Source organism: Micromys minutus, assembly GCF_963924665.1.
Source record: "Micromys minutus genome assembly, chromosome: 2".
In the NCBI taxonomy this organism is placed as follows: domain Eukaryota; kingdom Metazoa; phylum Chordata; class Mammalia; order Rodentia; family Muridae; genus Micromys; species Micromys minutus.
This window is the reverse complement of record NC_137971.1, coordinates 65,901,734-65,924,148: the sequence shown is the minus strand read 5'-3', so window position 1 is coordinate 65,924,148 and position 22,415 is coordinate 65,901,734. Positions and strand designations below refer to the sequence as shown.

The 22,415-nt window shown below is 46.7% G+C and overlaps 1 protein-coding gene across 2 annotated transcripts in view; it reads right to left on the bottom strand.

Annotated features, from left to right (window-relative positions):
- Positions 1 to 22,415, bottom strand: part of CTBP2 (C-terminal binding protein 2) — a gene marked incomplete at its 5' end in the record, with an annotated part of 126,125 nt that overhangs the window by 87,687 nt on the left and 16,023 nt on the right. The gene's annotated exons all lie outside the window — the stretch shown is intronic.

Here is a 22,415-nt window from a genome sequence, read left to right as displayed (position 1 = left end):
TCAATCCTAACGTTCAATAAAATCGCACTTTCTTGGCAAATGCGATATGAAGCTAGGTATTGCATTAAACAGCACTCACATTCATTTTACCCAGGTAGAGCAGGGGGAAATATATGGAACCATCCCAGTCACCTGACCTGCTGCTCACACAGGCAGAGCAGCAGCAGGGGTGGGGTAGTGAAGTCAGTCCTGTGGCTGAGAGAGAAAGCCAACATCTGGCCTGAAAGCATGGCCAGGTATCTTTATGGCTTTTCCACGAAGATGGAATTCCACCAGTGGGGGTTGCTATGCAACTACAAAGCTCAGATGGAGGCACCCTGCTATAAAGGGAGAGGCCACACTTTACAGACATCTTAACCAGTCTGTCCTCCCCCCCACAAACTCACCAATTAAACTGGTCAATATATTCTCACTATCACCACAAACAAACAAAAACCACCGCACACTAACAGAAGCCATAAAATCACTAACTAGCTTCTCAACCATCTTCTTAACCTGCCATGTTTTCCACCATACAAATCTGGGGATGGGGAGTGATTGCCTACCTCAGGAGTGCAAGGATGAAAGGCATGCACCAAGACACCCAGACCTAACCTCCCAGATCTTAAGGTACTCTGGGCTGCAAACCAAGAAGGCCTGGCTAACAGGCAAAGCCACTGCATCTCCACCATCTTCCAACCCAAGTACCCAGTATGGGAAGATAATGTAGACATCCCAGGCTCTCAAGTGCTAGGCACAAAAGGATATGCACAGCTTTGAATAGTCTAAAACCTCCAATGACAGAAGCCCACCCCATCCAAAGAACCAACTGTGGTGGCAGCACCAGTGACCTCGGCTCCTATCCATACTTTAAAGCTTATCTCATGGGTACCTCCTCTAACACTTTCCCTTCTCTTTCTTCAGTCAGGGTTCAATATTCCTTAGTCTCTGAAAATGGGGGGTTGGAGGGTAGGGAAATCAAGGACTACTTATCAAAACTGCTAAACTCTGCTGCGTAGTGTGGCTTGTCCTAGTATACCAGAGAATTCTCTCCATCTTTAGTTATGTGCTTGGTAGAATACAAAATGTTTATGTCTCTGTCCCTCATACATACACACCATATATGAAAGTGTGTGTGTGTGTGTGTGTGTGTGTGTGTGAAGAATTTTCAGGTGCAGTGGTAAGCACCTTTAATCCCAGCACTTAGGATGCTGAGGCAGGTAGATCTGTGAATCACTGGCTGCAAAGACTGTCTCAAAAAACAAAACAAAACACCCCAAAACTCCCCAAGAATAAAGAAATAACACCCACTTGACAAAACTGGCTTTTTTCGAAGTGGGTGAAGTCTGTAATGTTTCTCAATCATGAACCAGGTCTGAGGAAAACAGAAACACTCTGCCCTTGCCTAATCTTAGTGGCACAGGCCATATATAGCTGACAGTCCCTAGCTAGTGAACAGGGACCACAATTTCGCCTTGAAGAGGGCTTCATGGAGGAGGCCACACCTCGTGGAGTTTCAAGCTGGAGATTCCGAAGAGCCTGCAGCCTTCAGCCTGCGCAAAGGATGACAGCTTATTTAGGAGATTAAAAATGTTAAAAGGCTTGGAAGACTGTCAGAATCTTTCAGGCAAGTGCCTATTGTTACTTTCGGGTGGGAAGAGGTACTTACAAAGAGTGGAGCCACAGAACACCTATGAATTCATGCGCTTGTTTCAGCAGATACTTGCTGACAGTGCAGCCTTGAGTGGTGCCCTGAGGTTGCACCAGGGGAAATTTTCTTGGCAGGTTTCTCTAAGAACTTCCAGGAGTGTACAGCCAGACACAGAAATGACTTAGGTGATTAAGATCACCGCAGTTCCTCAAGCAGGAACCACAGGATCCTAAGCAGCCTCAGTACAGGCTTGCATGACAACCTTTCTTGCCTCAGCAAGAATCCTGCCCACCCAGGAGGGGCAGCCCAACTAACCCCCACCTTCCCCTTCTTCCATGTGAGGTCAGAACAGTAAGCACCATGGGAAGTTCTACCAGCCCAGTAAGCAGAAAGAAGGGATATGCATACTTGGAGATGAGAGTCAGACAGGACATCCAGAAATAAATGGGATTCAAGAGCCAGCAGCTGAAGAGATGCAGTCTCTTCTACTGAGCTCAACTTTCTGGGTCCCATGGTGATACAGGTCCAGTGGCTGTCTTGGCTCCCAAATCACCACTTTGAGGATTATGTGCCGGGCCCACTAAGTACAAGCCTACTGGAGGAAGGCCCGGCCCATTGGGCATGAAGCAATATATTTTGGTTGTTCCATGGAGAAAAGCCATGTATACAACAATATCCGCTGCAGGGCAGAATTAAGTAGCCCATATCAGACATACAAAATGTGCCAGCCTGGTGCCATCTGGGAAGGTCCCGATTCCATTGACCACTGCCTTTGTAATACATAAGCCACAATAATTAACCTGAAAACAATTTCCCTTCATCAAGAATGAAAATGATCCTGTAAAATAACTCTTCTGGTGTCCTTCATAGCCAGGTGGGTGTCACCACACTTAAGGTCAACCTATCCTATCTGGGAGTTCAAGAGTTTCAATTCCAAGACAGGCGACATCCTTGGGGGCAGTGCCTTACATACCCATGCTTTGTGGAATATAGCAAACTGAGGAACAGGAAACGTGTTTGGCTGGTTTTAGGTCGTAAGAATTTGAAAAGCCTCAACAGCTGTATCTTGGAGGACTCTTGTCTTCAAATAGGACAACCAGTGACAACTGTAGGCAAAGCCTTGGGACCCCCTAAGTAAGGACAGTGTCCCATCGCTGAAACAGACATAGCCATTGACCTGCCCAAGCTTCAGCTGTGTCTCCAGACTACTTGGTGACAGGAAGCATGGTCCTGGAAGACTCGAGGGGGCATTGGGTGACAGGAGCACCCCCTCTTCACCGACTCCTAAAAGGAAGGGGGGAAGGAAAGCATAGCAGGCAGAGAGTTTTGGAAGTCACTGGAAACAAGGAATGTCCCTTGATTATTAGGATCTGCTAAGCATTGGCTGCTTGAGGCCAAGTTTTAAAGGGAATGAAAGTTGGATCCGTGAACATCAACAACCCACACACCGATGTCATTTTGTGACCTCAACATGAGTGGCCACACCTAAACCTGCCCAGCTAGCCAGGAAAGAAAAGGCAGCTGCTGTGATCAACCTGACCACAGGCTCCCCAGAATGGGGTGGGAGGCAGTGTCTGTGGGAGACTGGAGGACTACAGACTGTACACAACCATCTTCACTTGGAACAGGGATGTAAGGAACGCCTGTCAATCGATCAGGAGTCTAAGTCTTTAGCTATAACTCACTAGGGAACCTTTCAACCTCTACCCAAACGTCACCTAAAGGTGTCTCACCTCAGGCCCATCATTCTAAATAGCACCCAGGTCAAAACGACCAATGAGGACCAAGTTACTGTTTGAGAGACTCAGGAACCTGCAAAGAAGAAGTAGATACAGGAGAAAGCCCAGGTGAACCAGCAAGTGACTGACCCAGCTAGGCATCCTGTCCACCATGGCAGTGGAAGGCTACCCAAGAACCATGCATGGCACTAGGCATCCACCAACACTCATCTAAACCAAGGACAAGGAACGTGGAATGGAGGCCACATAGCTGTCTCCAGATGTTCGGGGCACAGACTGTCACTATAACAAGATGGAACCTGAGCACTATCATAAGCTTCAGCATAAGGCTGAAGGACGGGCAGAGGCATGATGGGAGCTATGAAGAGTCTGCAGGGCAGAGCGCTCACCCAGCCACTGAGGGAAGCATTGATTATCTAGCCCTGGGAAGCATTTTTGAAACTTGGGCATATTTTTTTTCCCTAGACTGAGACAGGTGGTCAATATTTACAGAAAAGTGAGAAGTCATTACATGGGAGGTTAGGCAACATTAGGGATATTGTGTTACCTAGACCATATATTATGTGAGATATCATATATGTGAGATACCATATAGTATGGTATAATGAGAGATATAGATTTCAAGCATCCCAAAATATGTAAAAATATAGGACTATCTATAGGTCGAATGGGAAGTGAAATACAAAACATTCAGATTTTTTATTTAAAAATATTCTCCAATAAATGAATTTAATTTTTTAATGTATACATATATTCATGAGACAAAAAAAATTATAAAGTGTTATTTCTCCATGCAACGGTTAAAAGTGATTTTCTAAAATATATAATGGAACAGCTATCTGTTCCACTTTCCTGTATGTGTCCATGTCCTACACAGAGCATGTGTTTCCTGACATCAAGAAAATGCTGCAAGTTCCCAGGAAGGCGGGGCCAGAGCTAAGCAGGGAATAGAGGCGGGGTGTTCCCCAGGCTGTGTCTGTCTGGTTTTCCAGCCACCTGGACCCTGACTTGGAGCGTGAGTCCTTAAAATAGCTACGGTACAAGCCAGTAGATTATGAAAGTGGAGTGTCCTTCAGAGTTCAAGCTACTACAAAATGATACCTGTCCCCATCTGGGACTCTCAATTCAGAAGTCAGAAGAATTGCAGTGGCCAATTATCCATGTGATGGGGAAGAGACAGCCTTGGACCACTATCCATGAGGACAGTAATTTGTAAATGCTAAATGGCTATCCTCCTTTGTACAATGGGCCAGGGCATACATGTCTTTAAAAAAAAAAAAAAAACAAAACAGCTTGAGCCAGGTATGGTGGTACACTCCAGTAATCCAAACACTTAGGAGGCTTAGACAGGGCTACAGAGGTCACAGAAGAACAGCCTGAGTCAAACAGCAAGTTCACGGGTAGCCTTAAAACTATCCATACATAGGGTGTCAAAAAAAAAAAAAACAAAGAGATTAAGATTCCCAGAACTTATGGTTTTTACAGGTCTCACTGAAGCATGTCGCCAGAGGGTTGTGGGGCTTCTACTTGAAAAAGTAGGGCACATGCAGCCCCTGCTGGACTTGGGCATCAGGTTGGCAACCCTTGCTATTCTCAGGACATAACTGCTAACAATGTCACACACAATCTATCAGTCCTTCACACAGGACATCTGTTTCTTACTAGTTGTTGTGCTCTATACAACACGAGGAAGAAAACTGACAAAGCTCTGGGTTCTTCTTAACCAAATCATGGTGACACAAGCCCCACTGGGTACCTGAGAAAGGGGACATGGGTGCTGGGGCTATCTATGAAGATGCCCAGTTCCCTTGGACACCATGCAAGCAGGGCTGCATAAATGTCCCACTGAGGAACCTATTGATGCTTATACCCAGCCCAGGTTACTGTTACCAAGGGGGAGAGAGAAGAGGAAGTAGTTTGACATCTCACTGCATTCATTACTTCTGCTACATCTCTATGTGCATCTAGCAAGATAATGAGCCGGAGAGGTGGTTCAGTTGGTAAAAATCTGCCACACATGTATGGAAAGACCTGAGTTACATTACCAGAATCCAAGTAAAGCCAGAAAGGTAACATGAAGTGTAATCCCATACTACTCTGGTGGTTAAAATGAAAGTCAGACACAGGAGAAATCAGGGCGGGTCCTGTTGACAAGAACAGGCACTGGTCTGGGGTCACCGCCTTCTGGCACCTAGCCCATAAGAGCACACAACTCCCTGAACTTTCTTCCACTGGAGCTGGTACTTCTCAGAAAGTCGGCCTGGCTTATTTTCTTCCAGATGCTACATCCCAGTCACCCCCAAGTCACACCTGACAGAAGGCTGCTGCTCTGAGGCCAAGGGTGAGGGGGGAATAAGTGACCCCTCCTGGGGCAGCTGGGAGAGTAGGCCACTTGGGATCAGAACTTCCTGAGCCAGCCCATTGGAATCGAAACTACAGGCAGCAGGCTGAAAACGGGCAGCAACTGTCCCAGCCACTATGTGTACACTGGGCTGGCTGGCTTCCAATGCCCAGCTCACTCAAAAACAGTTCTGGAACTGGAGTGTCCCAACAGTTCGCCAGCAGAGCTGCCTGGCTCAGAGCAGACCCACAGTTATGCCCCTGGTTTCCCCAAGAAGCTCCAGGACCCAGTCGGTGGCCTCAGCCTCTGTGCCAGGCCTTTTATACCAGGCAAAAGGTCTTTCCTAGCATGGCTCTGTCCTCCCATATCCTCTCTTTTAAGGAGTGGAGTGCCGGCTCTATGGCTAGGAGACACAGTGACTCCCCGCTGATTCAAAGACTCCAAAAGAAGAAAATTACAGGAGCGTCCTTGCTATTTCCACCTTCGTTGTCTCTGGGCTCCCACTTTTCTCAGTTCACCCCCCGCCCAGAGCTTATCCTTACTACCACCAGGCAACAATACCTCTCTCCCCAAAATGCTCAGTGACATACAGTGGGTGGATGAAAAAAAAGATTCAATACTAATACTGCCTTCTCCTCCTGGATTTTTATGAAACCTTAACTGGCCGTTTCCTTGAAGAAGTGAGCCATTTTCAAACACAAGCATCACTTGGCTCCAAAGCTGCTGCTGGCGGGGGGAAAAACACCCATGAATCTTCCACATGAATAAAAATTACATTCTACATAAATTAAATATATAATTTGATTAAACATGTTTATGTCTCTGTGATGACATTTAAAATAGAAGTAATCATTTTCTTTTTTTTTTAAACAAGAAAAACTCTTTCAAATATAATTCGAAGCTGTCAAACCAATCTTCTGCTACAGATCTTTTAAATGTCACATACCTTCGAAAGGAGATGGCAGTCTCCTTTTAAATATGCAATTCCAAACAGTGTGCTCTGAATCAAGACTGTATTAAAATACACGGCTGGCATTTATCCCGACTTAAATAGCGCCCTTTCCTCCTCTCTCTGAGTGCATGGGTTTCTATGGTGGGTGTGCTTAGAAGCCCCACAGCAGTGTCCCTCCCTGGGACGGTTCTCAGTTCAGGGAAGAGCCGGCTAAGTGCCACAGCAGTTGACTGCAAACCACAGGGCTTGACACCAAACCCACTCTTCATACCTTAAGAGGGCAAAGGTGTTCTCTGTTGAGTCAAGCTCCTCCCCAATCCAGATGCCTCACTGAACTCTGTGTAACCCAATTCTGGCATAGCATTGATGGCCAATTGTAAGACAGTTGTTAATCAAATGCAAGAAAAACTCCGGGCTCATTCTCATAAGTCAATGACCTACATATTCAATTGCTTATTCACCATCCCAGTAGCAAACAGCGCTATATTTAAACACAGCACAGCTATGTCTTTTTTTTCTTCCCTAAAATGCTTAGAGATAAATAATCCTTATACTCCGGCCTTCTTCCTCTCATTGGCATCAAGTGTTGGGGAACTCAAAAGAGCCCGCTGTTCCATCTCTCTAACCGGGGATAGGAAGAGCCATTTCTACAAACAATTCCACGGCAACTCCAGCACCTGGCTCACAGTTAAGTGCTCAGGGAGGAAAAAACAGATCACATGACTTCAAGTCAGTTAAACAGAAGTGACAAGCATATCACACATACAAAGTGCACAGAAAGACCCAACACGGCAAGGTACAACATATGAATTAGCTTGGGCCACAAGAGATGAAAGAAAAAGAGAGTTTGGTGGTAAAAACAAAGACTGGTGAGAACCACAGTTCAGCTGCTCCCATTCCTGAGTATTTCACCCAAGCTTTAGGAAGAGTGTGAATTAAGCCATCCTAAGGGGGGTGTGAACCACAGGGGCAGAGTGTCTGAAATACCACACAGGACCCACCCATTCCCCTAACCCAGAGGCAGATACCTACAGCACTAAGGAAGGTACCTATAGGATGGTGCAACTTCAAGAGAGCCAATCATGTAGGGGAGTGAGGAGGAGGCGGGGCTAGATGGGCGCACTTCCCTGTGGAGCTCAGGTACAGCCAGCGGAGAAAGTCGCGCTTCTATCCTAAATAGGAACTAGCCACTTACAAGTCCCAAGCCATCACCTTGAAGATAACAGGATCTGGCTGGCAGGAACGGCTCAGACATGTAATTCCAGCGCTGAGGGAGGCTAAGGCAAGGCATGGGGATCGGTATGGACCACAAAAGGTTGAGGGAGGGAGGGAGGGAGGGAAGTGGAAGAAGGCAGCAAAGAACAGTAGCAACTACCTCCAAAAGTCTTACCCCAGTTCTAAACGGTCAGTCATGAAACTTAACAACGCACGCCGATTCCGGTCACTGGGGCTCGAAGAAACCCAGTGTGTACTAATATTCACACATAGCATGATGGTTTGACCATGGTGTGGCACACATTCAATGGAAACTGCTTGGAATGCAGTTTATTGACCTTTCCTCCAGCCAGTGGTGCATGTTAAGACTGGGGTGCATGCTATAGCCTGCAGTTAAGACTGGGAGGTAGCACCAGGCCTCGGTTCCCTCCCAGATAGAGGCAGCTGAGACACCTGGCTTTTTGGAACAAAATGCAACCATCGACTGAACTAGTTCTCAAATCCAGCTTGGAATGAAATGACCCTACACAGGGCTCCTCACCACATCCCTGCCCCTCAATATTGTGCTGACTTTTTTTTTTAAAGAGGTCTTAGGCACAAGCCAAGAATTGTGAAAATGCAAACCTAGATAAGTTTCTATCTAGTAGCAAAGGACAGCTACCGTCCCACCATGTGGCAATGCTAGAGAGGGAGTGGCACGGGAAACAGGTCGAGTACACATCAGAATTACATCACAGAATACACAGATCAAAATACCTCCTCAGTTAGGGGACCACTGGTCTGAGTGCAACCACCTAGCCTTCTGTGTTAGGTCCTTAAGGTAGTTTGTGGAAGGAAGTTATAAACCAGTAAAAAGGAATCCATTCAAGGACACTCCTGCAACTCTATAAAAACATGCCTCAGAAACTAACAACCCCACACAGACCTCCGTGCTGCCTCAGGATGCGCTTCATTGCAGAGCCTGGCATTTTGATGGGAAGGGGGGGACAGCAGAAGAACCAATCACATAGTTAAGTAGGAAACATGAGTGCCCTTCCCCAGGGACTCCACACCCCACTTCCAATAGAAAAAGGGTGTTGCCAACCCCGTAACCATCTTGTTAAGGGCAGAGTCCTGGACTTGATCCCCAAATCCAGCCAAGCAGAAAGCCAGAGTTCACTAAGTAGCTTACAAAACACCTGACTTTTTTTTTTAAAAGATGGGGTCCTGATATCATAGCTTAGCCTGTGACTATACAGTGACCCTACCTACCACAGCGTCGGAGCTACTATAATTACAGACATCTGCCACCACGTGCTTTACAACTTGAAAATGTGTATTAATCAAAGGGAAAAGAGCTTCAGGCAAAATAAGTATACACAGTGCCAACATATATCAGACTGTGTGGTGTGTGTGTGTATGTGTGTGTTGCATATAATATAAAAATGAATATTACATGGAAAATTCTAGAACAAGTAAGAATCTTGTTGGGAAAACCAAACTAAACCTACCAACCAGCCAAACAAACAAATAAAATACCCATTGGCTGCCTGTGGTAAACATGGAGGTGGTAGAGGACATGGTGCACACAGGGCTACCAGGAAACTTTCTAGATGGAACAGTTAAGCTCTATTATCTTGACAGGGTGTACATGTCAGACAACATAGGTCACATGGCTGCTCTTTCCCAACCCCATTGCAGTCCACCAATACATCCTCTACATGACATGATGCTGGAATATTCTAGTGAAGCTGAAAGACCGAGGAAGAGCAGAGGGGGAGCCTGCAGTGCAGGCTGGACAGGCTCAGTTGGCTGTTCTGCGCTCACTGTTGACTGATGCTCATATCCAAAGTCAAACTGAAATCAAGCTGATCTAGGAAATCTCTGCAGCTCATTAGGGGAACCTTCCACTCATCAGTTCAGGGCTTGTCTTGGGAATGAACAACTAAGGACCAAAGCCAGCACCATTCTACAATGAACAGGTTCCTGCTCATATAGTAAAGGCCATACAAATTCAGGCCAATAAGACTCAAGTTCCCTGGCCTGAGGAGACGGTTCAATGAGTATGATGCCCACCTATAACTCGGCGCTGGGGAGGTGGGAGGTGGAGGTGAGATTCCCCAGGATAACTGGCTATCCAGCTGAATCTGGTAGAAAGTAGTGGGAGATAATGCTTCAGCCATGTGTACTCCCTTCACCCATGTCTCTACACACAGAGTACATACATGGAGAATAAAAAATAAAAATCAAAAACCTTGAGTTCTCGTCTCAGGAAAAGGACCAGAACACAAGGGTGACAACTCCCACGTTCCCACATGGCTTCAAAGCTCGTTAAGGCCAACCACAGGGCATCCGACTCTCCCACTCTAAGTCTTGTCAGGGTGGTATAGCCTCTTTTGGCTCAACAGCTTGTCAGGTCCCTTTGGAAGGATGCTGTGAAGGAACACGTGATTCTAACAACGCTGCCATTAAATGAAGTGGGATTTCTCAATCTGAAGTTCCCTTTCCAGAGTAGGTCACAGGCAGCTGTACTTACAAGCCTCTCTCAGGACCCAAGAGGCTTTTTAAAGTATTAAGTAGAGAGAATGCATGTAACTTCCCAGTTAAAATATAGTGCAGACACTCTAAAAGGTTAAGGCGGCATCCACTCCATTTTTATTGCCAGATGGCAGGACACTGTGATAAAAGCCCAATAAAAGACTCAACTGCTGTGACCCTTGATGGAAGCCTAGCTATCTCTCTCTCATTAGGGGAGATCCTGGAATCACCTGTGGAGAGGATCCTCGGTTTTAGAGGAAGGCATCCTGAAATCCTAGGGAAGAAATTAACCTCCTGTCCAAATCTGCAAAAAAAAAAAAAAAAAAAGATTCTCTAACTCACTAGATTGTAAACAGATGTGTGCTGGATCCACAGGCAAAAGCCAAGCCAACAGACTCTTGGGGGAAGCCAGAGGACCTGGGAGGCAGAGGGAGATGACCATCCATGCAGAGTAGTCCAGAAATGGCAGGGAGCTGGGTAGGAAGGAGGCTGAGGCAGGGGGATTACAAAACTTAGTTGTGACCCTGTCTCAAAATAGAAAAGTAAAAAGAAGTCTAACAAAGCAAACTGCCTAGCACCCCAGGTTCAGTCTCTGGCAACATAAAACTTAGACCAGAATGACTTTATAAACCACAAGCAAGAAAAACAGCTATCAAGATATGGCATGGATTGATTAATAACTATTTGATTACAGAGATGTAAAAATGTTATCAACCAGTGAAATAGAGTACTCATTGAAGTAAGGTTAGAAACACAGGAGTCCCCACTTCAGATAAAAACCAGAGGCTCCCCAGGATTAGATTTATCTGTCACTCCACTGGCAGAATTGGGAAGGAGTTTCCAACCAGCCTCTGAACCAGTGCCTGGAGCAGATGAAGTTCTTCACAACTGGCTTCTGCCACACAAATTCCAAACAACCTTGCCAAGCTCCAAGACGTCACATCCAGACTCACCAAGCACTTCTGTATAGAAAATATTCCTATTAACTCTTTTTAAAAAAGGGGGGAAAAAGCCACTAAAACATGAGTTTTCCAAGTTCCCTGATATTCAAGTGAGAATGGACAATGTACAAAAATATCAAAAATAAAAATCCAAGTTAGTAAACCAATGAGTATTATTTTCACATCCTAATGAATTTAGTTTCATAAACACAAATCAAGCAGACACTCAAAATTCTAATGTGATGGTACAAAACAAAACTTTGAGTGACAGCTATTAAAAACAACAACCAAAAAAAAAAAAAAAAAAAAAACCCAAAACTCTTTTTGCCAGAGTATGGATGCCATTGAAAAAAATATGTAAAGAGCAACTCACTTCAAAGGGTCTCCTCCAGGTCTGTGTCCTTGAACTTGGCTCTGAGCTGGCTTGCCCAGACAGTGGTTGAGGCAGCCAGGAGTCTGAGATACAAGTCTGTTAGAGCACGGGGATCTAAGTTCAAATTCCCTGGCACAGACATAAAAACAGGTGTCTATCCATGATCCCGAGTCTGGAGTAAGGGGCACACAAGGATGGGAAGACAGGCTGAATCCCAGGGTTGAGCTCTGAGTGAACTCAGAAAGGTGTCGATGCACAGAAGAGCTTGAGGCCCTTTTATCCCCGCTGAGGCGTGTTTCAGTCTGGTAAGCACCCAGCAGGAGGGTCAGCACCCAAAAACACAGAGTGCATATACCTCACAATCAGCATCAAGTGTAGATTGCCAGGCAGCACCAAGGTGTTTGGAAAGGACTTGGAGATGTTAAGGCAAAAGTAGACCCAGACTGCTCACCTGTCTGTGTGGGCTTCAATCTGTGTGAAGCCCATCACACAGAAAGTACCCAAGTTCAAATCCCAGAATTGAACAAACTGACAACAGGTGTGCAAAATTAGCAGGCTGGATACACAAAACCACAAGCCAGAGAAACACACTCCACAGTCTGTGGGATGCAGAACCAGTGGTTACCTTAAGCTGAATGCCTCCATCTGAGAACAAAGGTTTGGGGCTTGGAAACTGTAATTAGAACTCAACTGAACACGACTGTACAACCGGCTAACACTATGTGAGCATAGACTGATCTATTCAGCTTTTTAAAGAACAAGGCACCAAGGACAATCCCTCCTTTAAGAAGAATCCTAAAGCCTAACCACTTCCCTAAAACACAAGTATAGCATCCCTTGCCCAAACAGGGAACCTTGGGAACAAGAATGCCTCATTCCTGCAGAGTCTACTGTCTAGAAACTAATACCCAAGAAACTGTCCTATATGGCAGGCACTCAACACCACGTTCTCAAGACTAGAGCTTATTTGGCGTGAGTAAAAGTCTGGTTTCTAAGAGAACACTAAACGAGAATTACATTTCTGGGCTGGAGAGATAGCTCAGAGGTTAAGAGCACTGACTGCTCTTCCAGAGGTTCTGAGTTCAATTCCCTGCAACCACACGGTAGCTCACAACCACCTGTAATGGAATCTGATGCCCTCTTCTGTGTGTCTGAAGACAGCTACAGTGTACTCCTAGAAAGATAGATAGACAAGACAGATAGATAAATCTTTTTTAAAAATGCATTTCTAGGCAAGACCAGAAAGCCACAAAGCTGTCCCCCTAGGTTATAAAGCATTTCTTATATGCTCTGAAAATAGATAGATAGATAGATAGATAGATAGATAGATAGATAGATAGATAGATAGATAAATGGCTCGAGACTGTCCCAAGGACTAGATTAAACGCTCTTCTGAAGGAACCTAGTGCCAATAACCATTCCCTGTCAGTAATGCCGTACCCTTTGCAGCTCATAGGCAGGATGGGGCTCTAAATGTCTGTGTAAGAGTTCACAGCGATTCAGACTGAAACTTGGGCTAGTTTAAGCCCCCCCTTGACATACTCAGTGGTGACCTAACCCACGTGGAGGACCATGTGGCAGGGGACGCAGGACCCTCTACTTCCTGCCCTTTCCTGCCTCCACCCTCTGGCTCCCAACCCCCAGTTAGAAAGACTGTCAGTCAAGGTTGACTAGATCTTCCACCTGCAGGCCTCCCCCGACTTTCTGACACTAAGTACAATGTTCCCAGCATGGGAGTCTGCAGGTTTTCAGTATCAGGAACCAACCAACTCACCGTCCAGTCTTCCCTACCCTCACTCATTCCCAACCCTAGAAAACAAAACATCATGGGCCTCCAGCCTTTGCAGGCCAAGGATGAGTTACTGGGGAAAGTTGCCCTTTTTCTACGAAAATACACATGACCATTCCCACCCGTATCCCTTTTGGCTTGTACCTCTACGGGGTTCACACCCCTTCATCCAGGTTGGAACACTGGAGGTCCCCAAGGTGCCCAGCCTGAGTCCTGCACTAAAGTTGTTTCCTAGGCAACAGCTGCTTTCTCTTCCCAGATACCCAGGGATTAGCAGAAGATCATCCCTGTTCCTGCATCTGCTTCCCAATGGCAAAAAGAGATCCCTGGGTGCTGGCTACACAAACAAGTATCTCACAGCAACCTAGTCCATAAAGTATCTCCCTGTTTGAAGGGTACACATTGACACAGCTAAGATGACCCTCACCCTATTAGTGGGAAGACAGGTATTCCTTTTTGGAGGAAAGTGGAGGAATTTCATGGTACTGTTCAACTGTACAACAGTCCCAAGGGAGATAGATCATTCAGGTACTTTGAAGAGCTGAGGCTCTCTCACACAGCCCTTGGCGCATGCACTGACTCTGCCAAGCCTGGGAGGCAGGAAAGTCTGGGGCTTCCAGGTTTGTCTGGGTGTGCCTCCCAGCTCTCAGTGTTAAAAGATGTGCTGGTTGTCCACTAGAATCACCTGAAACTTCTAACTAGCCAAAAGAGGTTTTTCCCTAGGCCACTAATAATTTGAAAGTGAGCGCCACAGTTTTGAAGTCTCACAGCTGACACTCAAGTCCGCACAGGAATGAGGACACAGAGTACGGAGCTCAGGGCAGTCTGGGCAGGAGACCAAGCGAAAGGGGCTGTGGCCTAAGCCCCTACCCTTGCAGCTCACGACCTTGAGGCATATGTATTTGAGACACCTCCCCCAGAACCCCCAAGTTCCTAACTGCTCATGATTTGATTGCCCACTGCCCCCTGGGAGGGCAATGGGATCCTTTCCAGCAGGGCTCCAGCAGGGCTCTGGCAGGCTTGTTCAGACCACTACCCCACAGCCCTGCTGGGGATGGGGCCACACTGTGTTACCCCTAACCTCAAGTCTCAACAAAGGGGAAAAGATCCACCTTTCTGCTGTATGAGAGAAAGACAAGAAAGGAAGGCATCAATCCTGTTCTTGTGGGCACTCTGCCCTAAACACCTCCTAAGCCTCCCACTTAGGTCTGATCTTCTCCAAAGCAAATTCCTGCAGGGAATTCGTTCACTTGGCCTCAATGCATCTCCTACATGCCAGGGCCTGAGGAACATGAACCTAGAGGTCTGTTACAAGATGTCATCCAGAACACTATTAAACCCCTGCTCTGCTCCTCAAGAAGTTGAACATCCAGGGACATGTAGGAGCAAAGACTGCACATGTCTCTCCAGAATGGTACCTGGAAGCCCTCCTATTGGAGTAGCCCATGGCCTGGGAAGCGCCAGGTGACTTCAGATGGACCCTGGACAGGCAAAGGGAGAAACCATACCATTAGCTTGACATCATCACCAAGCAGAGAACTGTTTATTATAGTCTCATGTGCCTGGGTATTTGTTTACTTAGAAATCTAAGTTTTCACTGGTGGTGCATGCCTTTAACCTCAGCACTCAGGAGGCAGAGGCAGGCAGATCTATGAGCCAGCCTGGTCTACATAGCAAGTTTTAGGACAGCCAAAAAAAGACCCCCCCAAAAAAAACAAACAAACAAACAAACAAAAACAAAAACAAAACAAAAAAACAACTCAGGGTGATGGGTAGAGATCTGTAAAAGATGAGTTTTAACAATGCATACGTACCAGACCGGCCAGAGTTCAGTCCCTGAGACTGACATGGCCACAGTGACTATGTGGCTCCACTGACACTAGTGGGCAGCTGTACTAAAGACTGACAACCCACTCTGGCCTAGCCGTCCTGCCCTGCCCCATTAGCTCCAGCCGGTTCTCTTCACAGACCCTGTGCATTCCAGGATCAGACTTTATCTTTTAAATGCACAATGTGCTCAGGCCAAAAGCAAAACAAAAGGCCTTTCCAGGATGCTTACCAAATTCCTGAAACACATTGGGTGGAAAAAAAAAAAAAGGAGCTCCGTTTCCTCTTATTTTTTAATTTTACACTGGCTATGTTTATAATAAAATAGAATAACTTATTTATTTGCTTACCTTACTTGGAAAGACAATAAATTGGAAAGGCTTCATAAATCTCACAGGGAATTCCTTTAAACAAGGATCGTCAGCAAAAATCCGTAAATAACCCCCTGGCAGCCTTGAGCAATCACCTCCAGCACACATTCTTGTTCCTCCTGCCTTTGTGCATAAGCACTTGCAAACAAATCAAAGTAAGAACCGCTCTTGCTTTTTTCTTATACGGTAAGGTTCCAAAAACATCCGGAGTACAGGAGAGGTCTTGAAGCCAGACTGTGATGGGTCTGACCTTCGCAGTACAGAACCCATGAAGATGGACAGTCTCACACAGAGGCTTCAAGGACTATGCTAAAAATAAATTTCAATAAGAGGCAGAAGGAAGCCCGGTGGATAATCAAACTGCGCCCTCGAAAGAACAGCAGTAATCAATTTACATATCACTCGAAAGGAAAATTACCATAACTAAAAGGGACTATTCTCCAAGCCAAAGGTTACAAAGAAATTCAGTCCAGCTAACTAACCAAGATCCAAATGTGATTAAATATGTATTTTCAGCCAGGAGCAAACTCAAAACTGCTATACACCTTCCCCCAGAGACCTTGACTAGGGTTTGGGATGCACACAGCTTCAGGAAACAAAATACACTTGTCCCTGGACCTCTTCCCTCAGATGCTTAGCTGGATAAAGTAACTGGATTATAAGTCCCACTGAGGTTCCCGAGGAGCAAGCACCGCGTCCACGAGCGCCTGTGCTTCATTAGTGCCTGCTGGGAAGAGTCCAGGAAGCGGGGTAGGCGTTTATATGTACACTGAGCATCAAGCTGAGAACACTTTTTTGAGCACTGACACAGCACAGGTAAAACATTCTACACCATGCAAATGTCCATGTGCCAAGCTGCTAACGCTACATAAGGCTAACCACTTACACACCTGGGTATCAGGCAGAAGCAAAACATTAATCAGCCTTGTGTACGACTCAAAAGAAAAAAAAATTTTTTTTAAATCTCATCAAGCATATGCAAATGAGCCCACTGGGGCCAGGTGTGTCTAGAGGGATGGCTCAGAGATGCTCTTCCAGAGGACAGTTCCATACTGGTCTACAACATGTCGGTTCCAGGAAATCATTCACTCTTCTGACCTCCACAGGCACTGCATACATGTGATGCACATACATACATGCAGGCAACATACTTGTTTTACACATACAAAGTAATCCCCCCCCCCTTTTTTTGAGACAGAAGACCAGGCTGGCCTCAAAGTCAAGAAGAGATCTGCCTGCCTGGGGTTCCCACATGGGACTAAAGACATGCTACACCAAAGGGCCATCTCTCCAGCCCATGAAGCTCATTTATAACTGGTGTTATTTCCTAATATGCATCTTACAGACCTTTCTAAAGTGCCTTTCGGTTGACTCTGAAGACACACTGGGAGCTTGGGTCCAGAACAGGAACCAGGCATCCCTGATCAGCGCAGCTGGCAGGCTATCTATCTCGCATTAAGAAGCCAGCTGGGGGTTCCCAATCCACAAAGAACACTTTTACCCAAAGGTGGAGACAGGAGTAGAGGTCTTAGAGAGGACTAGGAACAGGGTATACCCAGACACCATCAGGCCCTGTGGCTGCTGAGCCCTGAAGCTTCATCTTCTAGAGTAGAGCTCTGGCTGGGGAGGTCTGTGGGTTGCTTCCTCTTGGGGATGACAGCTCCTTACTAAGTTTGCCGATGTTCCTCATGCCAGCCAAGCATTTTCCTCCTTATGCAAGAATAAATGTACCTGTGAACCCATTGCTACAACCATGGTGATAATAAACACAGCCCTCTCCAAAATCTGCCAAGTGTTGCCTCGTGTGTTCAATTAAAATCCAGTATTCTGCTTGCCCTTAAGAAATCCTAGGGGTCAGGCTCTCCAGGGATGGAGAAGTGTCATAGAGAGGACCATGGAGTGGGAGATTCCCCCCCCCACACACACACCCCTCTCATGTAAAACCCGTGAGGAAGCAGACTTCTCAGAGTCTAGCTCTAGCAGATTACTTCCATGAACAAACAGCCTTTGCCCCATGGCCCCAGAGCCTTGAGGCATGTGCCATCTCCACCTTTTAGCTTACAATCCAGATTCAGCACACACTTTCAGGACCCCAGCCTGAGCTCTGTAAGCAGATACCTGGGTCTCCATTACCTTCCCTGTACAGCACCTCAGGTGCCAAAGCCAAGGTTATGCAGGTCTCAGCTCCCATACCTCTAAGGGGTTCGCCAGGTAACCATGTGATACCAGTGAAGGCTGGCAGAGGTGGTCAACCAGCCCTGGGCTGCTCTGATTAATGTTATGAGGGGAAGTGATCACAAGGTGGTTCCAACAATAATCAGTGATTTTTAATAAATGCAACTTAATCGTCGTAAGAACTCATACACAACTAGGCTGTGGTGGCACAGCCTAGTTTAATCCCAGCACTCTGGAGCCAGAGGCAGGCAGATCTCTTGAGTTTGAGGCTAACCTGGTCTACGGGAGTTCCAGGACAGCCAGGGCTACACTATGTTGGCTTCCCTCCAGCACCTGGGTCAAGAGCAGACACTTTCCTCCTCCTCCTCATAATTCCTCCCCCCACCCCGTACACACGGACCAGTGGAGGCATGGGGGGGCTTAGAACTGTGCATCAGGTGGCTCCCTCCGGTGTTCAATTCTCCACTACCTGCAAAGGATCACCGTGGCTGACCTTCCCCACCTGGAAAGTTCTCCAGTTCCCAGGGCTTTTTCACAAACCACTCTCTCTGGCCCAGCTGGCCTCTACCTTCAATAAATAAATTTACCCAAGAGCCACCCAGGAGTCCTGAGAACACAAGCAGGCCCAGCACTGAGAGCAGCACTCCTCCCAGCTCCCTCCGAAACCTCTTCCCTTAAGGAGAAAGGATGAAGCAGTTAGTGTCCTGCTGATCACTCAGGATCTGGAGCCATGGCAGAAAGAACAGACACCTGTTCCCAGGCCCCTTCCAAGAGAGGCTGGCGGGGACCCTGTGGAGAGACTGTGGAAAGGCAGTGAGCAGCTGTTGTATGTCCCCAGGGAGCCCAAGGAACATGGCATGGCCTTAGATGCACCAGGCTCTCAAGTGTGAGCCCAGAACTGCCCACTTGAGATGGGAGGGTACTTTGAGGTGACAGGTGGCTTAATGAGGCACATAAGACTTAGGTTTCAGTAACTAGCTTGATGCTATCTATCTAGTATGAGCCAAAGTCTGTCCTTAAGTCTTAGGTATGCCTGGCGACTTGGATCAGCAAGATGTCTCAGTGGATAAGGGTGCTTGCTTGCTGTGAGGCCTGACTATATCTTAGTTCAATCCCTAAAACCCAGATAGTGGAAAGCGAGAACGGGACTCTCCAAAGTTGTCTTCTGACCTCCAGAGGCATACAGGGGGCAGTGAGTTTTCCTCAGCACAAAACTGGTTTGCAATGAAGTGATATTGATCTCATTTTGCAATATCTGCAAAACTGTATGCTAGAAGCAAGTTCTGCTGCCCACAGCGTATCTCCAGAGCACTGTAGGGAACTGGCACCCTTGGAACATGAGTAAGAGCAATGACATAGTGGGATAAACTGTAAAGCTCACCAAATACAGCAGGGCCTTGCAGTCTGGCCCTGCAACCATCTATCCTGGAAGGCACTAAAGCAGGGATTTAGGAAACTCACTTGTAGACTCTTCTCACTGCAAACGACATAGACAGCTATAACACAGCGAGGGAAAATCTTTTGGCTACCTCCAGTAATTTCCTGGCCAGGGAAATGAGAAAGGAACTCCATTCAACTCTTCCTTGCCAGTTCTAACCTCACCACAGCTCTTACCTGTCACACCTAGTGCCATCGCACCCCCTTAGTCCAAACCTCAGTCCAAACCGGGTATTGTCACTCAAAACAGTCCCATCAGCTTGATTGGTCCAAGTTGCTTGAGAAACTGCCTACCACCCCAAAATACGGCCTGTACTTGGTGTGTTCATCAGGGCCCTCCCTAAACTTCAATTCCAGAGCCCAAATCTGTTCCTTCCATGGACATTTAGAAGAAAAAAAAAAGCACACATGGGGCAGACCAGCAACCCCTGAGTTACTGTCTGAGGTAAGGTCCTCAGAGGCCAGCCCTTTCTTAGCAGGACACCATAGGACCATGAGATGAACCATGAGCCTCTTTAAGATAAGATTCTGCCTTGATTCAAGCATGCTCTGAAGCAGACCACACACACCTCTCTCTGCCCTCCGATACAGGACATGGCTCAAAAGGCCCAGAATAGCAGTCCTCTCTTAGAAGACATTACAGTCTCTACCCAACAACCAAGACCCTGGCCAATGTACACAAGTCGGCTGCCACCTGCCAAGTGGAAAACCCTAGTCCTTTGTCCACACAATCCAACTGCTGTTCCAGAAGCACAATGGCCAATGTGAGAGCTCCACAGCCTCCCGTGGATGCTACACCTGAGGGTAGTACCAATCACCCCTAGGATTCCAAACGCTTCACACGGCTGATTCCATTTGTAAGCAAAAGATACCTTAAACTCCAGTCAAAAACCTAGTTCACGGAACTCCACCGGAAGACCAATAAAGTCAACTAATCTGGACCCTTGCAGGCTCTCAAAGACTGAACCACAAATCAAGAAGCATACACGGGCTGGACCTACCCCCCACCACTGGGAGATATGCAGTAGATGTGCAGCTGGCCTCATGTAGGCCCCCCAACAACTGGAGTAAGGGTTGTCCCTAAAGCTGCTGTCTGTCTGTGGATATTGTTTGCCTCATGTGGCCTCGGTGGGAAAGGATGTACCTAGGCCTGCAGATACTTGATATGCCAGGTGGGGGGATTCCCAGGGGGACCTCCACCCTCTCAGAGAAGGGTAGGGGGGAAACTGTGAGGAGACCTGGAGGAGGTGGGGCAGGAATCAGGATGTAAAGTGAATAAATTAATTAATGGACAAAGATGCATAAACAGTAAAAATAAAAGGCAAGTTCACCTTCTCTGTTCACACCACAACCACCATCTGTGCATCCCAGAGCTCCTTTCTCCCAGTCTGCCCTACAGCCAAGCCACACATCACCTCTACTGCCGTCAGCTCTGTGTTAAGTAATCCCACTGATTTCTTTTCCCAGGCACAGCAATGGCTTTTATAGAAAATAACTTCCGCTGGGTGGGTGTGGTATCCTTTAATCCCAACACAGGAGGCAGAGGCAGAGGCAGAGGCAGAGGCAAAAAGAATTGTTCTGAGTGTGAGGCCAGCCAGAGCTAGTCACAGCAAGTTCCAGGCCAGATAGAGCTATTCAGTAAAACCCAGGCTATCTGTCTCACTTGCTAAGAGGCTGAAGACTGATCCTTTGGACTCCGCCCTCCCCGGTTCGAGCAGCTGGGGATGGAAACAAGCACTCTATCACCTGAGCCTCAGTCAGCAGCATCCCACAATCTTCAAATGAAGTCCAAAACAAATTCCCATACACCACTTCTCTCTGGACTCACCCCACCCAATGCTCCGTACTCCAGAGATATAGACACAGTGAGGGCCACCCAAGAACTCCAACAAACCTCAGCACTCACCCACACCCTTCATGAAACCGGAATGCCAAGAAGGTGGGATCTTTGACCCGACTTCCTCAGCAAGTGCCTGGAGCACTTCTGGAGATGGAGGTCCCATCCATGCACAGCAGAAGATAATAAAATATGTCCTTCTTTTCTCCTAGTGGGTCCAACCCATTATGCTCTGGGCCTGGGAAGGGCCCACCTCTTGTTCCAGCTGCCCTGGAAGCTCTAGGTACACTCTAGATCTATGTGGTTTTAATCAGGTCAGGAAGACATTTTTTTAAAGAAGTAACCCTATGTGACACCTCACACTGGACATCTATTTTCACTCAATTTACTGAATTATAGAGCTTTCCCAAAAGGCTTAGAGATAGTTCCTCCAGTGACGTCTACTTAATTGGGACATGTACAAAACATAATTAGACTGTCTGACATACAATATTGCTTATGGGAGTATCTCTGCTCATGCATTGGCTTCATTCTGTACTTAATCTCTATTAAGATGTCTGTGTGAAAGCAGACAGGTGTGTGTGTGCTAGATTTCATAAACACCATAAATCACAAAGGCATTGCTTTGGTAGACCAAAAGCAGCCCCACAGGAAGTTTTTGGGTCCCAAAGAGTCCACTCTGCATTTATTTCAGCATGCTAGTCCCTCACCTGTCCCTCAGGGGTTCCGCCCAGTGTAGCCAGGCTTCATCAGTGGAGCAGTGACAACAAAAGTTTAAGTCAAAAAACAAAACACAACACAACCAGGCTGGAGAGAGAACTCAGTGGCTGGTTAAGAGCACCGGCGGCTCTTCCAGAGGTCCTGAGTTCAAGTCCCAGCAACCACATGGTGGCTCACAACCATCTGTAATGGGATCTGATGCCCTCTTCTGGTGTATCTGAAGACAGCTACAGTGCACTCACATACATAAAATAAATAAATCAAAAAAAAAAAAAAAAAAAAAAAAAAAACAAAGTTTAAGTCATGGCCATGCAGCTGCCAAAACCACCCCAGAAAGCAGCCACCCTCACCAAAAGTGAAACTTTTCTGTCCAAGGTCCCAGTTACCAACCTTGGACTCCAGCAAACTAAGGTCTTTCGTGTTGTCCTCACCTCAGACACCTATGGAGATCCTTTTAAATTAAGTTCATTTCCCCTTGTGAATTCAGGAGACTACACCAGAGGCTCCAAACTCTACAGGATAAGTTCACACAAGTATGCACATTTCCACCC